A 21,588-nucleotide genomic window follows, 5' to 3' on the forward strand; every position below is an offset into this window, starting at 1 on the left:
GAATTAGTTCCAAGATAGAAATCTCAGAATCACTCTTGACATCTTCCTCACTTCAATTTACACTCTAGGTTAGTCTCTAAGTCCCATAGCTTGTAATTCTACAGCCTCTCTCCTCCAACCCACTACCCCCATCCCAGTACCTACCTCCATTATTATTACATTTTCTCAGAACTTGATCTTTTATGGGGCATGCTGACTACAACTGTCCTAACTTGTTTTCCTATCTTCTGTGTTGCTTCTTCCAACCTATCATTCACAAGAGAATTCTTCCCAAACCTTTTGTAAAGGAAAATGAATGTTTACCTGCTTTGAAGTGGAGGTAGCTTTGGTTTTTCCCATTCCTTACACCACTGTAAAGTGATTTGACCTGTTCTGTGGAAGAGGGTAAGACCATGCTATCCCTCAGGGTATGTAGACCAAGTTATTGTGGTCTTTGTAGATACTGTATATACTGCACTGAGGCAAAGGAAGCCAAATTTCTTCATGCTAATAATTTGATCTGCCTAACTTCAATTTTAATCTACCAAGATTGCTATTTGGGCAAAAGAGAAAAGAATGTCATTTTCAAAAGAATAGAAATCTGAACATGTGTGTATGTTCCCCCACATCCAATTTCTAATAAGTACAACAGTGGTTCTCAAGGTGTGCCCCAAGACCAGCACAATTATCACTCAGATTTGTCAGAAACACAAATTCATAAGTGTTAGTCCAGTTCTACCAAATCTGAGATTCTGGAGGTAGAATGCAGCAGCCTCTGTAAGGCCTCCAGGAATTCTGATGCAAGTTACAGTTTGAGAACTACTGGCCTGGACTAAGGTTTGCCATACAGTGGGTGTTGAAATCATAAATATTGGTTTAAAGAGCTAAAGAACTCTGATGTTGCAAAATTGCTATGAAGGCACTGCGGAGGATTGTAGTTAACTTGTTGAATGAGATTTCACTCCAGATAACCACTGTCTATTTATGGAAGGAACTTTAAAGTTGCCTACACCTAGAACCTGAGCCCTTTGGTGGTCTAGTCTTTAAAAGCATGGACAAGTCTCTTCAAAGGCGCATGCATTTTGCTTTGCAGAATCTTCCAGGATATCCAGGATTCAAAAGTAACTCCTGGATATCAATCATGGAGTTTGCCAGGAGCTTTGATTTGTGGGCATTTGTGAGTTGTCTGGGACGGGCAGTAAAGGATGGATGCTATCACGACAAGGTAGGCACCACTGATGATAATGTTAACCTGAGTGTGGCTGCAACTTGGTCATATCACAAGCATTTTCCCATCACTCTTAATTCTATATGGGACCATTTGGTCAATAGAGTAGTTTGGGGGTGGTACAGAAAAATACTCTCCCTTAGTGCTTGGGTTTGTATGGTTGTAGGCAATCTTTTATTAAGACTAGAAGATAGCAGACATCATAAGATCTGAACAAGAGTCATGGAAGAAATGTTTCTCATGGCAAAAATATCAGCACAGTTGTGATTCTGGTGCTGTTTTCATAAGGGGCCCCATCTGTTGACCCTACAATTCTTCCCTCAAGGATCTAGACACATGATCCAAAAATCTATACCTTTTCCCAGCATTCTTGAAGAAGGGTGATTTAATTTACAAAGGGAGGACCCTGGACCCTGGACACCACAATACACATAGTTGTGTTAGAAAAGCCCTACTTGTAACGAGAAGCAGCCCTCTTCCACTGTCATTGCAGAAAGTCTCCTTTGTTTCTGAGGAACACAATTATTGGATATTGAGGCTGGAGCGGAAGAGCTTTCCCAGTGCTAGTTAGGAAGCTTTTGGACCTTAACCAGGGAACACCATTACAGTGCTTCAACACTGAGTTCATGAGCCCAAGAAATGCTGAAGGCAACTGAGTTTTCTCTGAGACCCCATCCTCAATCCCAGAAGCCCAGGTCACCTGAACCCCAAACTGATTAGCACTTCAGTATTTATTCTTAATTTGTGAGAACTCTCAAGCAAACCCTTGGATAAGATCACTGGAGAGTTGGGTAATTCACCCTTCTCCTGGCTGCAAGTTTAGTGAGAAAAGGAATCTGTACTCTAATGCAGGAGAACTCATTCAGAAAATACAAGCCAAGGGAGCTTTAAACAAGAATTGTTAATTACATCCACCTGGGATCAATGTAGGCTGGGGTTTCTCAGCAAACCTCTCACTCTAAACTCACCTTGCTAAAAATTCCCCAACAGGGGAAAAGCAGAAAGTGTGGCTATTTTCTGCAAACATTTTGCCCCACCCACACAAGCATAGCAACTGAAGGGGGGGGGCACAATAATAGCTGGAATTCTCAAAAACAGATTTATGTACTTTCTGGAAGGCAGTTGCTGGTTTACTTAGCTGCAGGCTATCAGCTGCTGAGACAGGATGATTTCAATAGTCCACCGAGAGTGAACTTGCTCAGTCTGTTCAGACTGGCATCGTCTCGAACACCCACAGTGGGATTGTGACAAGGAAGTTAATCCAGCTTTCGTATCACTGGATGAAGATAAAGTATGGGGGGTAGATCATGAACTGTTCCTAGACAACCATGGAGGAAGTTGGTGTTAGGCTGAGTTTTCAAGAGTAAATCTCTCCCAGGACTACTGGCGTCTCTGAGCAAAAGTGACAAGGCAGAGACAAGAGAATGGACTCTGTTAGTGGGCCACAGAATGTTCCATAAAAAGCATATGTGTCCTGAAGGCTAACTTGCCATGCCAGAATGTGACTATTGGGCCAGAATTTCTTGAAATGAGTGATTTGTAGTCAGTGAGTTATAGCCAGAACTTGAAAGTAAGCAGGAAGTCCTACTGTGAATAAGAACCATATGTGTCCTATTTAAAATGTTAGGCCCACACTGTGGGAAGCATGCAAACTGGAGGCCTTCTATGTCTTTCTTCTTCACAGCCTGTGTTTTGATATCCGAAGAGACTCCCAGGTAAATGCTATGATATCCAATCTCTTTTCTAGGAGTTGTACCTCCCAGGCCCTTCAAACTAAGCTCCAAAAGCTTGGATTTCAGGGACTTCCCAATACTCAAGCAGAAGAAAGAAATGGAGAATGTATTTTTAAGCCAGCAGTAATGTTTCTTTCCCTATAATTGACATGTGGAATGTGTTCAGGGCAATAACACAGATAAAACTGAATGACCCTGACCACTTGAACAAAGGTTCAGAAATACTGCATGGTATTCAGTTTAAGACCAGAGAGTGAATAAATAAAAGAGTTACCAAAAAGTGAGATAACCTCTGAATATATGTAACCCTTTTGTGTTCCCACTATGTAACAAAGCAGTTCTGAGAAACTGATTCTGTGACTCTCTACTCACAAAGTCTTCAGATCTGCAGACCAAAGTCCATGCACAGTATATAAGGCCTTCAAAAACTGTAAGACTTAACAATCTCTAGAGCCTTAGCTCTTATCACATTTACAGCTCCCCAACCAGTGCCCAGACCATCATGAGCACTCAGTACAAAGGTATATAACAGAAAGTCTTCTGTCTGGATAATATCCCAGTTTTGAAGAACTCTCCACAGCTGCAAAGTCCCTTCTCACTCTCCTCCTTCTAACAGTTACTATTATATACTTTTATAATAGCATCCATGAGACTTTGAGCTTCTTTTTAAAAAAAATTATTTATTTGAAAGACAGAGTTATAGACAGAAAGAGGGAAAGACAGAGAGGAAGGCCTTCCATCTGTTGGTTTACTGTCCAAATAGCTGCAATGGCCAGAGCTGGGCCTGTCCGAAGCCAGGTGCCAGGAGCATCTTTCAGGCCTCCCACATGTGTTCAGGGGCTCAAGCATTTGGACCATCTGCCACTGCTTTCCCAGACCATTTGCAGAGAGCTGGATCAGAAGAGGAGCACCTAGGACATGAACCAGCACCAATATGGGATGCCTACACTGCAGGTGGAGGATTAGCCTACTATTCCACGGTGCTGGCTCCTTATGCAAGAACAATATCATCCCACTCTCTATCCCCAGAACCTAGCATTGTCCCAGGTGTTCATGCAATACACAATAAATATTGAATGCATGAGTGAAGAAACAAATAAACAAGAAACTGAAATACAAACATGTGTAAAACCTTAACCAAAAACATGTTGTAAAACCAAGACCAGGCCGAAGATTAAATATAGAAACATTGGCCCCTATTCTCCTCAAAACCTCACTACAAATTCTGTTTCAAGAATCCTTTTTCTTTGTCTTGCATCGAATATCTATAGCTATATATAAAGTGAACGAACGCCTGGTGAGTGGGTGGATGGAGTGCTCACTCTTATTTAGTGGGAAGCGAATATGTCAGAATCACAGAAAATAGAAAGAAAGAAGTTTATGCAAAACTGTCAGTTCTCATGCCTCTTTTTTTTAATCTGAGATGATGCCGAGATTGTTCAAACTTAATATTCCAATCCATTTTATCACATCAAATAGGATCATTAGCAAACAGTGTTTGAATGGTAGCTATTTCCTGACTGACAGTAGCCATCCGGTGGTACCCACTTTCCCATATGCCTGGGACTGATACAATTCAGATAGTCTGGAAAACAGTGGGAGGAAGGAAGTAATTAAAAATGAAGGCGAAGCTGGGGGCAGGGGACAGACACTAATTTTATCTGACACAAGAATATCCCTACACCTATTTTCTTGAAAGTTATGGGTGGGAAAAGAAGTACTATTTTTAAGCCTATTTTATATTTCCAAGTTGGCATGCAGCCTTGCCCATAGAATGAGAGTGTCAGGAAACCCTGAGGGTGGGCACTGGTGTGTAAAATAAGCTTAGTCCATAGACTAAGAAAACAGGAAGACATTAGCCCTGGAACAAAGTAGATGGAGAGGAAGCAGAAAATGTGGGCAGTGATAAAACTGTAAGTTCAGTGTCCTAATCATTTTATAACAGGTGACCTACAACCCGCCCAGTCCAAGCAAGACTTCAGTGTCATGGACAACACCTTACTAAGTGGTACAGGGGAGGAGAACAAATGGGTTGCAGGGGAGCCCTGGTCTTTGCATTAAATGAGCACAGCAGTCTTCTCTAACGGCAGCATCCCGAGAGGGTGGAGGGAAAGTGGCAATAATTCATGAACAGTGAAAGTCTGTAGTGAGAGGGCTTTAAATGTGTTCCTTTTTAAAAAATGAAAAAAAAAACACAAAATTTATTTATTTATTTGAATGACAGAGTTACAGAGAGAAAGGGAGATACATATGCACACACATACAGAGAGAGAGAGAGATCAATCTTCCATATACTGGTGCACTCCCAAAGTAGCCACAACAATTGGGGCTATGCCAGGCCAAAGCCAGGAGTCAGCAACTCTATCTAGGTCTCCCATGTGGGTGGCAGGGGCCTAGTACTTGGACCGTTTTTCTCTGCTTTCCTAGTCACATTAGCAGTGAGCTGGATCAGTAATGGAGCAGCTAGGACTCAAGTTGGTGCTCATATGGGATGCTAGCATTACAGGAAGTGGCTTAACCTGCTCAGCCACAACACTGGACCCTAATTGCATTCTTAATTGTATGACTAACTGGTTGCAAAACTGATCATTAACTTCCTGCCCTATTCTTCCTGAGCAGTCAACTAAATTACATTTTCAGACCTTCAGTGACGTGGGGCCATGTGATAAGTTGTGAACAACTGAATATGGGAAGAAGTGCTTGATGCTGTTTTCCGGGCCTGATTCAGGATCCACTAGTGTCTGTTCTCTTATCCACTCACTAAATGGGGAGGAATCTGAGCCACTGTAATAGACAAGTGTCCTGAGATAAACAGGGACTGGGTCCTACATATAGAATATTCATGAGATAGCCTACAAAACAGGACACCTCTCCACTCCCTCTGTTTGGATGTTTGCCAATCCTTAAACCCACTGAGGTTTGGGAGTCTATCCATTACAGCAGAGATGTAGCTGCTGCTTCAAATCCTTCCACAACGATGACTCAGTGTCACATACCATGTCCTCCAATGCTCTCTGTCACTCTCAAGAACATCTTCTTGACACCCCCTCTCCCGTTTTGGGCATGCAAGCAAAATGTTCATTCAGAATGCCGAAAACACACTTGTGGTTGGAATAGCAATGACATTTAAATAGCCAAGGAATAAACAGGGTGCTTTTTTTGGAGAAGAGGCATAAAGAGTATAAAGGATTGAAGGGATGCGACAAACAATGCTTTCAGTCATGGCGGTATTTTTTCATTGATGTGCACATGTAATTTCATTAAAGAGGCAAATCCAAATGCATGCAGCCTTCCTCCACAGTTCCTGAAAGCCTCTGTGAATTAACTAGAATAATGCAGCAATTTAAACTGCTTTGGGCTCTCACTTTAAAGCTGGGGTGTTTAGAGAAGGTTATTAAACATATAAATAGTCAATAATGAATCTCTGTGTATCTGGAGTGTAGTCAGGGGAAGTTGCAAGTTGGATAAGGACTGAGGAGCACACAGAACTGGAAGGCTGGTAACCAAGGAGTTTCCTCAAGATCCTGCTGCCGATTTGAACCTTACTCTAGCCAGACAGCCCTCTTACGTGACCGGGTTGTGAAGAGCTCCAGCACAGGGCACGAGTGACCTTAGGAGGACTGAGGGCTCACTCAGGAGCGTGCTGCCTGTCACTGAGTGTCAGGCTATCTTTCCTACTGCCTCTAACCAAGGAAGCAAGCAAAGCTCTTCAACAAAGATGATCCCCTGGCTTACTGCATTTCTCTGCTTTCTTACTTCTCCTGTGAGAACTCTGGCCGCGTAACCATTTAAGAGCAGAACTGCCCAAGATTACAAAGTGAAAGGACATGTAGCTGCCCATGCCTGTGAGGCAGCCAGAGTGCTGGGGTTGTGGAGCAGTCAGCTAAGAGATCCCTACTGAACCACTTCAGCACAGCGAAAGGGACTCTGTCTACTCATACTTGCCTGCGGTGGCCAGCAAACTTTTAGGGATGGAAAAGGAAATGTCATGTGCTTCAACCTTTTCTGCTTTTTAGGCGCATTGCCTGAGTGTTCTGAATGTCCCATAGGGCATTGTGGCCAGAGTCAGCAACTGCTAAGCTATGCCTTTGACCAGTGCCTCTCTCTTTGATGTCTTTTTCTGAACTTGATTTTGAATTACAACTCCCTTCTCCCATATATATATATATATAAAATTTGTCTATTTTTTCTGATAGATTTCCTGCAGGCTACTTTTCTCTCCATCTCAGATTGTCTCTAGACAATAGTTCAGTTCCAAGATGGAGGAAGATGCCTGAGTATCTGTTTGAAGAAAATTTTTCCGCTAAAACTATTCATGTTGTTATATTATTGTTTGTGAATATATTCTCCTCTCTGGCTATCGATGTTAATCTCAGCTGTGTGACTTGTGCTGATGGAACATGAGCAGATATATAGACTACCACTTTCAAGAAGTGTTAGGAGGTCCCAAAAGTTTCTGCCATGTTTTTGCTTCTGCTTCCTGATATGAAAATGGTACATTCCACATCGATATTTCTTCTTTATTCAGTACCCAGGAATAAAAAAGCACACAGGGAAGAGTCAAATGGAATTTAGCAGACACAAAGCATCTGCAGTCACAATAATACAATGTGGTCTGTTGTGAACCACGACAGTTTTGGTTTTGTTTGTGGTTGTAGAATAGCTAACTAAAATACCACCTGATTAGGAGCAATTAAGAATGGGTTTTGTGTGGCTGGCACTGTGGCATAGAAGGTGAAGCCTCCACCTACAATGCTGGCATCCCATATAGCACAGGTTCAAATCCCAGCTGCTCCACTTCCTATCCAGTTTCCTACAAATGTGTCTGGGAAAGCACTGGAGAATGGCCCAAATCCTTGGGCCCCCTGCATCCATGTAGGAGACTCAGATGAAGCTCCTGGCTCCTGGCTTTGGCCTGGCCAAGCCCCAGCCATTGTGGCAATTTGGGGAGTGAACCAGTGGATAGAAGACATTTCTCTCTCTTCCTCTCCTTCTCCCTCCCTCCTTCTCTCTCTGTTTTTCTGCCTTCCATATGAACAAATAAATCTTTTTTAAAAAAGAATAAATTTTGTGAATGAAAGATAACTATAGCATGTTAAACTCCTAATATTTTTGAGTTTTTGTTACAACTGTAATTATCTTAATATAACCGTTTCTGCCCCATTTCAATAGCCTATGACACTCATTGGCCCCTGAAATATCATTAATAATGATATAGAAGAAAAAGTCCTCAGATCTTCCAATTGGGTAAGATGGACAGGAACCAGCTTGAGACTTCTTCAAAGAGCTGGGGCAGTGCTGAGCACCCCCACCCCCACTCTCTGTAAGTTAGCACCTTATACGTAGAGTATGGTAGCTTTAGTGGAAATCATAGCCACACAGAGAAGCATGCCCTTTCTTTTTGCCTTCATCCTAATTTGCTTCCAGGTTTGCTAGGTACTGTTTCTTAGCAACGTAATTCTAGAAGGAACAAGGTCCTTTCAAGCTGGTACTGCAACCTGAAGATGTTCTTTCAGATGACCTGTGTATTCTCTAAGTAGCTTAATTTTTCTATTTCCCATTCAAAACCTTTGAGTTATTCTCTCTCGTGATTCAAGCATAGTCTGTTCTGTGTACCTGCTTTCCTCTAGCTCCTGCTGTTGTTTCATTATCCCTAGGATTTCTTATCCTGGGCTGCTTTATTTTTTTTATTTGCTTTTCTAAAATTACGCTTCCTTTTCATCTTTCATATATCCAAGTTAGCACTAAGATATATATCACACTATTGGAAGGTGTTTCTCCACAAGTCCCTTGTGTTTCTGAACATTTTGCAAGCAGACCTGACAGCTTTTTGATCTGGACTATCTTTGCAAGGATGTTTCTATAGCAAATAGCTATCAAATGAGGATAGTCTTAGTACGGAGCAAAGGGCAAGTTTGTTTCCCCACCATTAAAATAACGATAATGTCTCCCACCAGCAAGGGATTGGATGGGTTTGCCTGCAACCTAGTCTAAAAGATTGTGGTTTCTTAAGCTCAGGAGCTCTTCAGCTGTGATAAAAATCAACTGTGTCCACCCTGCAGCATCTATCTATGCCTACCTCATTCGATTCTGGAGGTCTTAGAAGACACAGGGAACTGGCAGAGACATGAGTTTTATGCTACCAGCTGTGCTGTGAGTAATAGTCTTTTGTCCCTGCTCCAAGAGTCTCATGTCTTCTGCCAGCATTCATAAAACTGTGTGGGCTAACTTGTTAGTTTTGCAAGTAAGGCAAAATCTTACATCCATCTCAGTGTTTCACATAAACTACCTCATATAAAGTACAATTAATTTATTATAAATTAATATCTGTAGGTATCATGTTTATGTGCATCATATTTTTAAAAAGGTTATAAAACCACAGTATAGCCATAGCACATACAAACATATTATCATTGTGTCCCCAAATGTTTAATATAATTTCTTGCTAAAATAAAAGACTGAATGATTAAAAGAATTTGAAATTGGAAAAAGGATTATATATGACCTGTTGAAGAATTATTGATCCTTTTATGCCTCAAGTCACTACTTATATTCTTCTAATAAAATTCTATTTATTTGAGGTGAAGGAGGTAGGGAGGGAAGGCAGGAGGGAAGGAGAGAGACAGAGATGGAGAGTGAGTGAATGCATCTATCTGCTAGTGTATTGCCCAAATGTGCACAATGCCCTGATTTGGCTGGAGTGGAGCCAGGAATTGCAATCCAGGTCTCTAATGTGGGTAGCAGGAACTCAGTTACTTGAACCATCACTGCTGCTTCTGCATTAGGAGGAAGTTGGAGTCAGAAGCCATAGCTATATAATCAAACACAGGTCCTCCCATGTGGGATGCATGCATACTGGCTCCCCTGATAACTCTTGATAGAATGGAGGAAAGTCAATATTGAACTAAGGACTCCAAATAGCAACCCGATTCTAGTCAATATCTCCCAGAAGTGAATGCATTGATTTTAATGAGAACCTATGGAACATCTCATTGCTCCCTGTCAAGAATTAGGGTTAAGGATTTGTTATTCTCAGTAAGTATTTTTGAACTGTAAACTCTGTCATGCTATCATGCACAGCACCATAAGCACTGATTCTTGAATACATCATTTAACATTTTTATAGAACATTCTTTTACAACTTTTATTAAAAAAAAATAGGCCTAGGCCTTTGGGAGTGAAACATGTAACCAGACAATAGTAAATCAAAAAGTGATCGACACAACTAAAAACTGCAGAATCACAAAAGAGACAACCACACCTAAGGATTAGGACATGACGTATTTGCAAGGTAAGTTTTACTATCTTAACTCAATTTGGAGACTTCATTTTATTTTACATTCGGTTTCTCAGTCCCTGATTTTACTAAATTGATGAAACAATCCATTCCTTTTCCTCTGTCCTGACACCCTACTTCAGTTTTTCCCATGAGCCTTTTGCACCCCTAAAACTCTTTGGTTTGATTTTTATCCATTACAGACTTTCATTCCCACACCTTATTTTCCTTTTCTGTCTTGGTTTTCCTGACTGACCATACAGGATCAGCCCCTGTCTGGCTTTACTGCAGTCTGGGACAAGGCATCTGTGTTTTTGAAAGTCCCACATTGTTCTAATGCACAGACGTGTTTGAGAATCCCTGCTCTACGGTCTTCTATAACTCCACCAATTCCTAACTGAAACAGCTTAGGCAAACTTGTCAGCTGATCCTAATGCCTGCCCACTAAGTCCCTCTCCACTTTAGCCTAGATTTCTTCCTCTCCTTCTCTGGACTTTGACCTTCTGGAGAGTAGAGCAGCCCTTGGCAGGACTGTGTGCTTTTCAGATTAAGGGTTAACATCAGAGTTTGCGAGACAGAAGTAGAATCGAGGTGCTTTCACTCTCTATTGGTGGAACTTGCACAGACACAGACTTACAAGGCCTGGACGGTCACAAGTTGGTTCAGTGTTAACCTCTGTCTATCCCAGACCCAGTGGAGAAGGAAAGGGAGTGGGAAATGGGAGGGGAAGCAGAAAAGATAACATTTCACCTCTCCTGGGAGAGTAGCACATATGGAGAGTAAGACTGGATGTGGCCATGGTAGCCTGAGCTCCTGATAGAAACCAAGTCCTGCCTTGTCCAACCTGTGGAGGAAGGCACCTTTCTCAGTGAGCCCCCACAGATACTATGATGGCATCATGAACTAGGGGTGCACCCCTGCTCCAGAGAGGTAACTGTGAAGATGGATTCTCTTTATACATGAAGCAGCACCCAGTGGATAGAATGTTCACTCACATACAAAAAAACACCATCTTCTTAAAAATAAGCAACCATAGTCAACCTTACTCCTCCATTGCAGACATTTTCCTATGTAAAGTCAAGCAACTGGATTATAGTTACATTGTAACAATCAAATCTATATTTAAATCTTTTAGTCTTCTAATTTAAAAGATAATCCACAAACCAGAAAAAGTATCATTACTCAGTGGTGCTTACTTAGAATTCCAGGTACTCTTCAAACATTGCCTTGATGATGCCTTCCATTTTAAGAGGCTAGTGGAGTACTGGATGTACTATCCAGGGATCCCTACTCTCCCACACTGCTATAATATGAGAACTGGGGAATGCTGTTTGACCAATTAATTAATTCGACTCAATAATTCATAACACAGGGGTTAGTGTTGTGGTGCAATGGGTTAAACCAACACTTACGATGCTAGCATCCCATATCAGAGTGCTGGTTGCAGTCTCATCTACTCCACTTTCAATTCAGATTCCTGCTAATGCACATGGGAAGGCAGTGGAAGAAGCTCAAGTACTTGGGCCCCTGCCACATATGTAGAAGACCAGGATGGAGATCTAAGTTCTTTTCTTTGGCTTGACACAACCCTAGCTGTTGTAGCAATTGGGAAGTAAAACAGCAAATGCATTATTTCTGTCTGTCCCTCTTTGTATCTCTGTTGCTCTGCCTTTCAAATAAACAGATATTTAAAATAATTCATAAAACAGTTATGGAGTGCCTATTATATGCTAAGCATTATGCAAAGTGATAAGGAAAGAGAGACAAATGATAAGATAAATGTATCATCTCAGTATGCTTTTGACATAGAAGGGGAGACATGCAGTTCCAATTTCAAAACACAGCAATATGTGGTAACCATCACATAGGGAGTGTGTGTGTGTGTGTGTGTGTGTGTATGTAAATAAGAAGTATGGGGCCAGTAGTTACGGTACAGCAGGTTAAACCACTGCCTGGGACACCCGTAGCCCATATCAGAGTTCTTAGGATTGAGTACCGACTCTGCTTCCAATCCAGCCTCCTATTAATGTTCCAGAGGCATCAGAAAGCAGCCCATGGGGCTGGTGCTGTGGTGTAGAAGGTTAAGCCTCTGCCTGCAGTGCTGGCAACCCATAGGGTTGCCGGTTAGAGCCCTTGCTGCTCCACTTCCAATCCAGCTCCCTGCTAATGAACCTGAGGAAGCAGCAGAAGTTTTTCCAAGTATTTGGGCCTCTGTACCCACGTGACAGACCCAGAAGACACACTTGGCTCCTGGCTTCAGATAGGACTAAGCTTGACTGTTGCAGCCCTTTGGGGTATGAACTAGCAGATGGAAGATGTTTCTTTCTCCTTCTGTATCAGCATCTGTATCTCTAGCTTTCAAATAAATAAATTTTAAAAACAGTGGCTCATGTGCTTGGCCCCTGCCACCCATGTATGGGACCAGAGGGAATTCCTGGCTCCTTGCTTTGGCCTGTTGGCCCCATTGTGGTCTTGTGGCCATGTAGGGAGTGAGCCAGCAGATGAAAGATCTTTCTTTCTCTCCCTGTCACTTTGCCTTTCAAATAAATAATCTTTAAAAAGTAATTATGGTATGTATAAAGAAGCAAATACTCCTCTCTGTGGGGGTAAGCAGAGATTAAAGCCAGGGAAAATAGATGATAGCTCAGTTTTGAAGGATTTAGCAAGAATCTATCAGTTGCAAAATGATAGGCAGAATTTGTCAAACAGCAGGAACTACAAAAACTAAAGAAGTATAAAGCTATGTGGTATAAATGATGCATACAGTTCAGGATATATGTGCAAGGAATAGAGCACTGGAGAGAAAGAGAACAGAAAGAGAGGGCAGAATCAAGCAGTCCTTTGAAACCATGCTGGAGAGCTGGGATATAATTCTACACATGGTAGGATATTATTCAAAGCCAGAGATTTCTATGATCAAGTGGTATCTCTGTCTCTGTTTTTGTCTGTCTGTCTGTCTGTCTGTCTCTCTCTCTCTCTCTCTCTCTGTGTGTGTGTGTGTGTGTGTGTGTGTGTTTTAGAAACTTCAAACCCTTAGTAGTGGTAATGGTAAGTGATATAGGCTGAAGATATAAGTTTGAGGCTTAAACTAGTATCAGAGCAGTAGATCAGATCTTTCAGAGAGTAAAAGATCAAGTACAAAAATCTACAGTTGTGTTTCTCAAGCTTTATATATGTATACAAATTACCTGAGGATCCTGTTAAAATAGTTTCTGGTTCATCAGCTCTGGAATGAGGTCTGACAGTTATCATTTTCTAGCAAGCTTCCAAGTGCTGTTGATTCTCTTGGTGTGAGAGCACATTTTGAGTAGCAGGACTCTAGAAAATACTAGTCTTTATGGATAGGCAGATGAGGAGAAACCCACAGAATGGACTGAGTAGGAGTCAGAGATGTAAGAAGAGAGGTTGGGCATGGGGGCGTGGAGAGAAGGAGAAGAATCACTGTGGAATCCAATGGAAGAGAGAGTTTTGTCAAAGAAGAAAATGCACAACAGAGTCAAAGGCTAGTAGTGAGGAAGAACAGACTGCTATACGTCAACTGAAATTGGAAATCTGAAGGCAATTTTGAACTCTGGCAGGACAGTTTTTGTACCACAAAGGGGTCAGAAGCAAACTTTGGTAGGAAGCTAAGTAAATGGTAGGTGAAAAAGTAGTGATTATGGACTATCCTTTGTCAACAAAATTGGCTATTATAGGAAAGAGACAAATAGACTGATAAGAGGCATTAAAGGTTGAAAAGGTGTCGTCATGTTTAAGATAGGAAAGAAACGAGGTAGGCGGAATAATCTCCTCTCCAATGATATTCACACACCAAACCCCGGAGATTGTGCTGTGAGGAGGCAGATGGGCTGATGGGCAGTTGAGTCAGTCCTGGTCGGAATGAGAGAAAGATGAAATCTCTTTAAGATGATGCAAAATGCTTGCTTCTCCCCGAAAGCTACCTTCAGCAAGATGAAAGTGCTGAATCCCATTGCATGCTTCTCCCCAAAAGCTGCCTTTAGAAAGACAAACGTGTGGATCCCATACTTTTGGAGTTTCCAGTTTTATCTTCAGAATAGCAAGGAAGTAGTGATTCCACTCTTCTGAACTTTGTTTATCATGAAAACAGAAGGAAGTCACAGATCCCACCCTTCTGATGGCTTTTTCATTTTATTATGAGCAAGCTAGCAGGATTACACATCTGGCCTTTGGATGGGTTTTTTCCCCACCCTCTGACTGTTAACTGATACTCATTTTTTTCAGCCCCCAAATTGTACTTAAAAGACTTGACCTTCACAATTTCTCGGGTCTGCCTCTCCTGGAGCCCCCCTCCTGGCTGCTGCAGCAGGCTTCTGCCTTGAATAAATCTTGCTTTGCTCACTGCTTTGTCTGTGTGGAAATTCTTCTTTTACGTGAGACAAAGAACTGAGGTTGCATTTCTTCCCCAGCATTTACCCATAACAGAACTTTAAGTGGAAAAAGGGACTTTGTAGATGTGATTAATTTACAGATATTGCAATGGACAGATTATCCTGGACTATGGAGGTACACTTTATGTAATCACAAGGATCCTGAAAAGGAGGCAGGGTGGTCCCAGCCAGAGAGAGGGGTGTGACTACAGAGGCTGAGTTGATGCTGTTGCTGGTTTGGAAGAGGAAAGAAAGCTGAACACTGAAGAATATTCAGCATCTGAGGGCTGGAAAACGCGGCAAATGGATCCTTGTCTTAGAGGCTCCAGAAGGAGCACAGCCCTCCAGATTCTTGGTTCTAGTCTAGTGAGCCTTCCAATTTCCTTCCAGAACTATAAGGTAACAAATTAAAATACATTCTGCTTTTTAAGCCTACAAATTCGTGATAATTTGTTGTAGCAGCAACATGCAACTAATACAAGTATCTTTAGTATGCTCATGAAAAGAATTGAATGGGAGAGAAAGTAGTGTCTTTTTCTCAACCATCTCAAAGATCATGGCTAATAACCCTGTAACAAAGACTGATAAACAAGAAAAATTATAAGAGCTGGCATTGTGGTACAATGGGTTGAGTCCCTGCCTGTAATGCAGGCATCCCCTATGAGCAATGGTTGTGTTATGAGTAAAATGGTGGCTAAGGAAGGAGACCCAAGATCCAGGGAAAATTATATTTTTATGGATAGGAGTACAGGAGTGTGATTGGACAGAAGGGTATGATCTGTTGGTAACAACCTGGGGGGACCCAGCAAGGTCTATTTGTTCAGATGCTCCTTGATCTCTGTGTATGGGGCAGGAAGTCTCCAGGATGATGGCCTTGAGCCCCACTTTTGGAAGAGGTGGATCACAGAAGGTTTTTATGAGCATGAGTCAGGAGAGAAAGGCGAGAGGTCAGAGTACTTCCATGATACCATATTTGGGGGTAGCATATTCTAGGCCCTGACAGAACCAAAGAAGAATGAAGATCTGTGGTGCAAACAAGGGGAAACAGAGACCCTGGCCGGTGTACCCTGGAGGTGAGAATTTTCTCTAAGACTTTACATCAGGTATGAGGCTATGGACAGAATATTCCCCCCACATACACACAAGTGCATCCATGTCTGTGAAGGAGGCGATCTCATCTCAAGGTGACATGAATTAACATACTAGACAGTCAAGGCACGCGGGTAGCATGTGAAAAGGTTGCTTCTCTCCCCAGTTTTAGTGTTTGCAGGAAGACCAGTTTGCTCGAATAGGGTGTGGCTGCTGCTGCACTGTAACCCAACAGGAAAACACTCCCCTCTGAGTCTCCCACGTGACACTGAGCTCTGTTGGATACAGGAGAAAATTAAGCGGGGGTGGGGGTTTGGGGTGAGATTTTTGACCTTGGGATTTCTGGGACTCTCTCCTCTGAGCATTCAGTGGCTAAAACCAAAATTAAGAGAAAATCGGATCTTTGAGCTTCCTCTCTTCCTTTCTGCTAGTCTCAGGCTCACTCCGCCTCACCAGGCTCCCAGTAACAAGCGACGGTCCCACACCGCTCTCCCGACCTGCCACACCCTAACCGCGGAGCCCCGCGGAGCCGGCGGGAGCCGCCGCGCCTCTGGTTTCCATGGAGACCCTGCTCCCTGTCAATGGCGGCTCCCAGGCTCGCTCGCTCAAGCAACCTGAGCGTTTGTATTTAAATAAGGGAAAGTGGGGGCGGGGGCGGTAAAAGAGAAAGATGGTGAAGGTGAACCTGTGGAAGTTCAAGGACTCAGACAGGGGTAGAGAAAAAAAAAATCCCGCTGGATTCCTCATTCCCCTCATGTTCCATGCTCGCGGGAGAAATCAAAGGAGCTAGCAGAGGGCAGAGGGGTGTTTGCTGTGTGAGGACTATCTTCTAAACATCATTTCTGAATCAGGGTGTGAGGGGCAGAATTACCCAGCAGGCTGGGAACCTTGTTTCCAGGGGCTGACTCCTGGCTCCTGGTGGCCCTAGGTTTCAAGGATCCTTGCTGCAGTAGCGGGGAGGGGGGACGCACACCTCTTTCCCTCTCCAGCCCTCCCCCTACAACATAACTAAGTAAAAGCTCAGGGAAGGCGAGTTGCCAAGCTCTGGACTCTAGATTAAGGGCGATTTATTGGCTGACTCCCTAGCTGGAGGATGGGGGAGGAGGCAGAGGAGCTTGGCAGAATACACACACACTAGGAATGAATTGCACGAGGTTGGGATGACGTCAGCCTGCATAAAGATCTGACCCAGTGGATGCGCAATGTGGCTGAGTGATTGAATCCTCAGAGGAGATGGATGGCAGAAGCCTCTGTGAAAGGACCCTGCCACTTCTTTAAAATATTAAGCAGGTGGCCCTGCTGATCTCTGCCTGCAACTCCCAGAGCAGGAGTGGAATCTCAGCTTTCTGCTATAATCATCTGAACATTACTTGCTGCCCTAGATAACTGCAGGTCACGTGGAGTTTGCACTAAAAAAGGAAGTCTTTGAATAAAGAAAAAGCCATTGTAAGCCATCAGAGTGCCTGCTAGTCTTATAATGTGAAATCAATTCAATTTAATAAATCTTTTTTTTTTTTTTTTTGCGGTCTGCTGTGAGACAAGTGTATATAAAATGAATGATATGGTCTTTCCTTCAAGGTGCGTACACTCTGATTGGTGAGGCAGATGTACTCACAATTGAAATAAGAAACATCATGGAAACTCCAAGGGAAGTGAAACTAATTATACATAGAAAGAGTGTTATATTAGATGCCTCTGAGGTCCAGCCATTTATAGCAGAAGTTTAACACAATCCTATTTGATATAAAATGCCAGTTCTGTAAACACTTTCTTAAGTGATATATTGAGCTAATTTTCCTATATTTTTTCTCTCTAATGTTGTATTTCTATTACTATACTTACAACACACCATATTTTGGTATTAGAGATTTAATTTATAGTAGTTTCCTTCTAAAATAAACGCAGAGGCTAGAGCTGTGAAAAAGAAATGCTTTAAAATGTGTGTAGGCTCAGGCAGAGTAAGAACCATATAGGTATAAAGAACACTGAAAATCTTCTGGGTCTTGCGCTGTGGCATAACCAGTAAAGCTGTCGCCTGCAGCACAGGCATCCTATATGGGTGCTGGTTCGAGTCCTGGCTGCTTCACTTCCAGTCCAGCTCCCTGCTAATGTGCCTGGGAAAACAGCAGAGGTTGGTCCAAGTATTTGGGCCCCTGTACCCATTTAGGAGACCTCAAAGAAGCTCCTGGATCATGGCTTCCACCTGGCTCAACCCTGGCCGTTGCAGAAATCTGGGGACTAAACCAGTGGATGGAAGATCTCTCTCTTTCTCTGTCTCTCACTGCCTATGCACAACTCTGCCTCTCTCTAAATCTGCCTTTCAAATAAATACATAAATCTTAAAAAAAAAATGAAAAGAAAGAAAATCCTCTACACTTGAGAGAGGACTGAAATGATGAAGATATTTGTGTCAATGGAGCTTATTTCAGGGCCATGGCTGGTGGGAATGAAGAGTTGAATGACAGCATCACAAATTTTGGAGAAATGTTTGAAATACCTATCACTTATGTGTTGATGTGGATTCATTCTGAGAGGAGGAGCATGGTAGAGGCAAGAGGCACGGAGTCACCACACAGACCCCGGGAGTCAGGTGAAAGCGGGTCAGAGGCAAGCAGCCCACAGACTCATTTATTTCAGTTAGTACAGCAGCTTAAATAGCCAAGGCAGCCAATCTGGTCAAGGGGCGGTTTATGCCCTAACCAATCACAGCCTGTTGCCAGGCGATATCCGAAGCCATCCAACCACAGCCTGTTGCCAGGAAGGCTCCGTTACCATGTGGTTTCCCAGGGGGTTTCCGAAGCCACTCCTGAGTAACTGACACTCGCTTGCCAGTGGCCATCTTGGCATGGCCTTCTCATTCCACCACACTTATGGTCTGAGTTTAGTGCATGTTGTTTAGTCATCAGCCTTCTAGTTTTCACTCCAAAATTAGACCAAATTCAGGAATATATTAAAGGACCTGAAATCCAAAGGCAAATTCTGGGCTTTAAGCTGTTGGATAGGCGATGGATTTAATGGACGGTGATTATTTCTATAAAGAAGAAAGCCAGATGTGCTCACCCTAGTCTTAGTTTCTGTTATTGAAATGTTAGTTACTAATGGTTTATTTTCAAGGCCTTACTCTGAGTTTGCTACGGAACATAACTACAATAGAAACATCTCCCCAGAGTTTTGGCAGTGTAGCAGTGTATTAGCAATTTTTGGATGAAAAATCCATAAAGACACAAAAGGGAATAATCAACTTTTTTTTCCAGTCAAATGGTAACTTCACCTTCCTTGGACTTCTAATTCACTTTCTGTAAGGCCATTCTTCCAAGCCTCTAAATAATTGAATAAAACCTCTGGCTTGTTAACTTCGAATACACACCCACACACATGGGAACCTCATGCATCCAAACACAGTCAAATGTACTTATAGAGTACATTTTTGTAATGATAGTCATAGTAGTTCCTGAAAATGAGTTTGTAATATGATGTATGACCATTTGACACCACTAATAGTTTGAAGAGGCAGAGGAGATAACATGAAAACCTAAAGAAGAAAATGAATCAGAAAGATAGTGAAGGAAGAAAAAAAGTAGAAAAACAAGAAATTAAGGAGAAAACTAAATACAACATCGTGTCTTTAGTTATTGATGAACAAGCTGAGACCTTCTACTTTCTCATCTTGATTTTTTTTTTTTTTTTGACAGGCAGAGTGGACAGTGAGAGAGAGAGAGAGACAGAGAGAAAGGTCTTCCTTTTGCCGTTGGTTTACCCTCCAACGGCCACCACGGCTGGTGCGCTGCGGCCAGCGCACTGCACTGATCTGATGGCAGGAGCCAGGTACTTATCCGGATCTCCAATGGGGTGCAGGGCCCAAGTACCTGAGCCATCCTCCACTGCACTCCCTGGCCACAGCAGAGAGCTGGCCTGGAAGAGGGGCAACTGGGACAGAATCCGGCGCCCCAACCGGGACTAGAACCTGGTGTGCTGGCGCCGCAAAGCGGAGGATTAGCCTAGTGAGCCGCGGTGCCGGCCTCTCATCTTGATTTAAGATTAGCACTCTTTAGCTCTAGAAAGGAACTGATGACCATCAAGTCAACATTTTTATTTCAGAGGTGAGAAAACAGGGATTATTAGGGAGAGCTTAGTGATTTGTCTGCTATTTGAGTTGGTTAGAGATGATGCCAATGTTACCAACTCAGCTTTCCAATTGTTGGACCTGTTGTATTTCTGCTGCATTTCTTCTACCCAAAAGCCTAACTGAATCTAAAGTTCCCTTGAAACTTAAATACCTTTCCCTCTTTCCTTTAATACCTAGCAATGTTTTTACATTAATCTTGTTTCTCTACAGTTAATGACGTACTTTTTTATTTAATCCTTGCACCAATCATAACAGAAGTAAATATCATATGGGACTTTTCTTTGATTTATGATCTATTTCTCCCACAAATCCTTACTAAATTCTTTGTGAGCAGATGTACCATGTTCCTGCTCTTCTCTAATATATCACCAACTAGCAACTCATTGTGTTTTAAGAAAATGAGACATGGAAATAGAAGAATGGATAACCTGACCATAAATGCAAGCAAGAAAGAAATGAAGAGGTGGGTGACAAAGAACAAAAGTCTTTGCAAAGTGGTAGTGGTGACAATGGTTAAATTTGATCAGGATTCTAGACATTTATGTCATAGGAAGCATTATGTCTAGTTGCTTCTGAAATGATCATTGTTGTTTCAAGAACATTCTCCTTGGGGCTAATGTGGCATAGCCAGTTAAGCTGCTGCTTGGGAGGTATGCATTCCATATTGGACTGCCAATTCAATTCACAGCTATATCACTTCAGATCCAGTTTCCTGCTAATGTGCCTGGGAAGATAGAGGAAGATAGTCCTAGTGCTTGGCCCCAGCTGCCCATGTAGTAGACCAGATGAAGGTCCTAGCTCTTGGCTTTGACCTGGCCCAGATGTGGTTGTTGCAGCCATTTGGGGAGTGAAACAGCAAGTGAAAGATTCTATCACTCTTTCTCTCTCTCCTTCTCTCTCTCCACTCTGCCTTTCAAATAAATAAATAAATCTTTAGAAAAAGAAGTTCTGTTTGAAGCTGATGAACTCATTTCCTAGAAAAACATCTAGGCCTAATGTGGGGGAAGAGGAGCACCTCCTCCCCACCAGCACCTGCACTCTCAGAGGCCCTGCCATCCAAGACAGGATGGTTTCCATCACTCCTGCCATCCAGTCCTTGCTGACACTTCTTGGCAGCCAGCCTGCCTCTAATGGAATGTGTCCTGCAGCTGGGAATTAGGTCATCAGTAATCCACTTAATAGCATTTTATGAGCCAGTTTCTGACACAAGAGAGCGATCTGGCCTTACCAGCAGGAGCCTTCCTTGATGTCAGGGGAAGTAGGGAAGAGACTATGCCACTTTGAATGATCAGACACTACATTTCCAGAAATGGGTGAAGGTAAGAGAATCTGGGTGTTTCTTCAGACTTTCTCTGTGATCAGGCCAGATACACGATCTCAGGTAACGCAGTTCTTGTTGCTGGACTACAGTTCCTGTACAGTCTCATCCAGCATTATATGCTTCTGACAAAGAAGGATGGAAGCAAGAAGACTCGGGATTTTTCAGGTCACACCCCTTCCCCTATGGTGCTTTATGGAATGAATGATGGAAGGCTCTCCTTTGCAGCCACCACTGTGCTCTGAAAAGAAAAGCCCTGCCTTCTGGAATTTGATTTCCCTGAAGTTATTTTCTTTTTTTTTTTTTTTTTTTTTTTTTTTTTTTTTTGACAGGCAGAGTGGACAGTGAGAGAGAGAGACAGAGAGAAAGGTCTTCCTTTTGCCGTTGGTTCACCCTCCAATGGCCGCCGCGGCCTGCGCGCTGCGGCCGGCGCACCGCGCTGATCCGATGG

General features: G+C 42.7%; 2 long non-coding RNA genes across 3 annotated transcripts in view; one reads left to right on the forward strand and one right to left on the reverse strand.

Moving 5' to 3' along the window:
* Nucleotides 1-21,588, reverse strand: part of LOC108177921 (uncharacterized) — a 228,524-nt gene that overhangs the window by 54,236 nt on the left and 152,700 nt on the right. The window lies entirely within an intron of this gene.
* The window catches only part of LOC138849284 (uncharacterized), a 61,606-nt gene continuing 61,035 nt past the window's right edge, over nt 21,018-21,588 (forward strand). Inside the window, exon 1 of the long non-coding RNA XR_011387893.1 lies at nt 21,018-21,138. This is a non-coding gene — a long non-coding RNA (uncharacterized lncRNA). The remainder of the gene's footprint in view (nt 21,139-21,588) is intronic.

This window comes from Oryctolagus cuniculus, chromosome 4, assembly GCF_964237555.1.
Source record: "Oryctolagus cuniculus chromosome 4, mOryCun1.1, whole genome shotgun sequence".
Lineage (NCBI taxonomy): Eukaryota > Metazoa > Chordata > Mammalia > Lagomorpha > Leporidae > Oryctolagus > Oryctolagus cuniculus.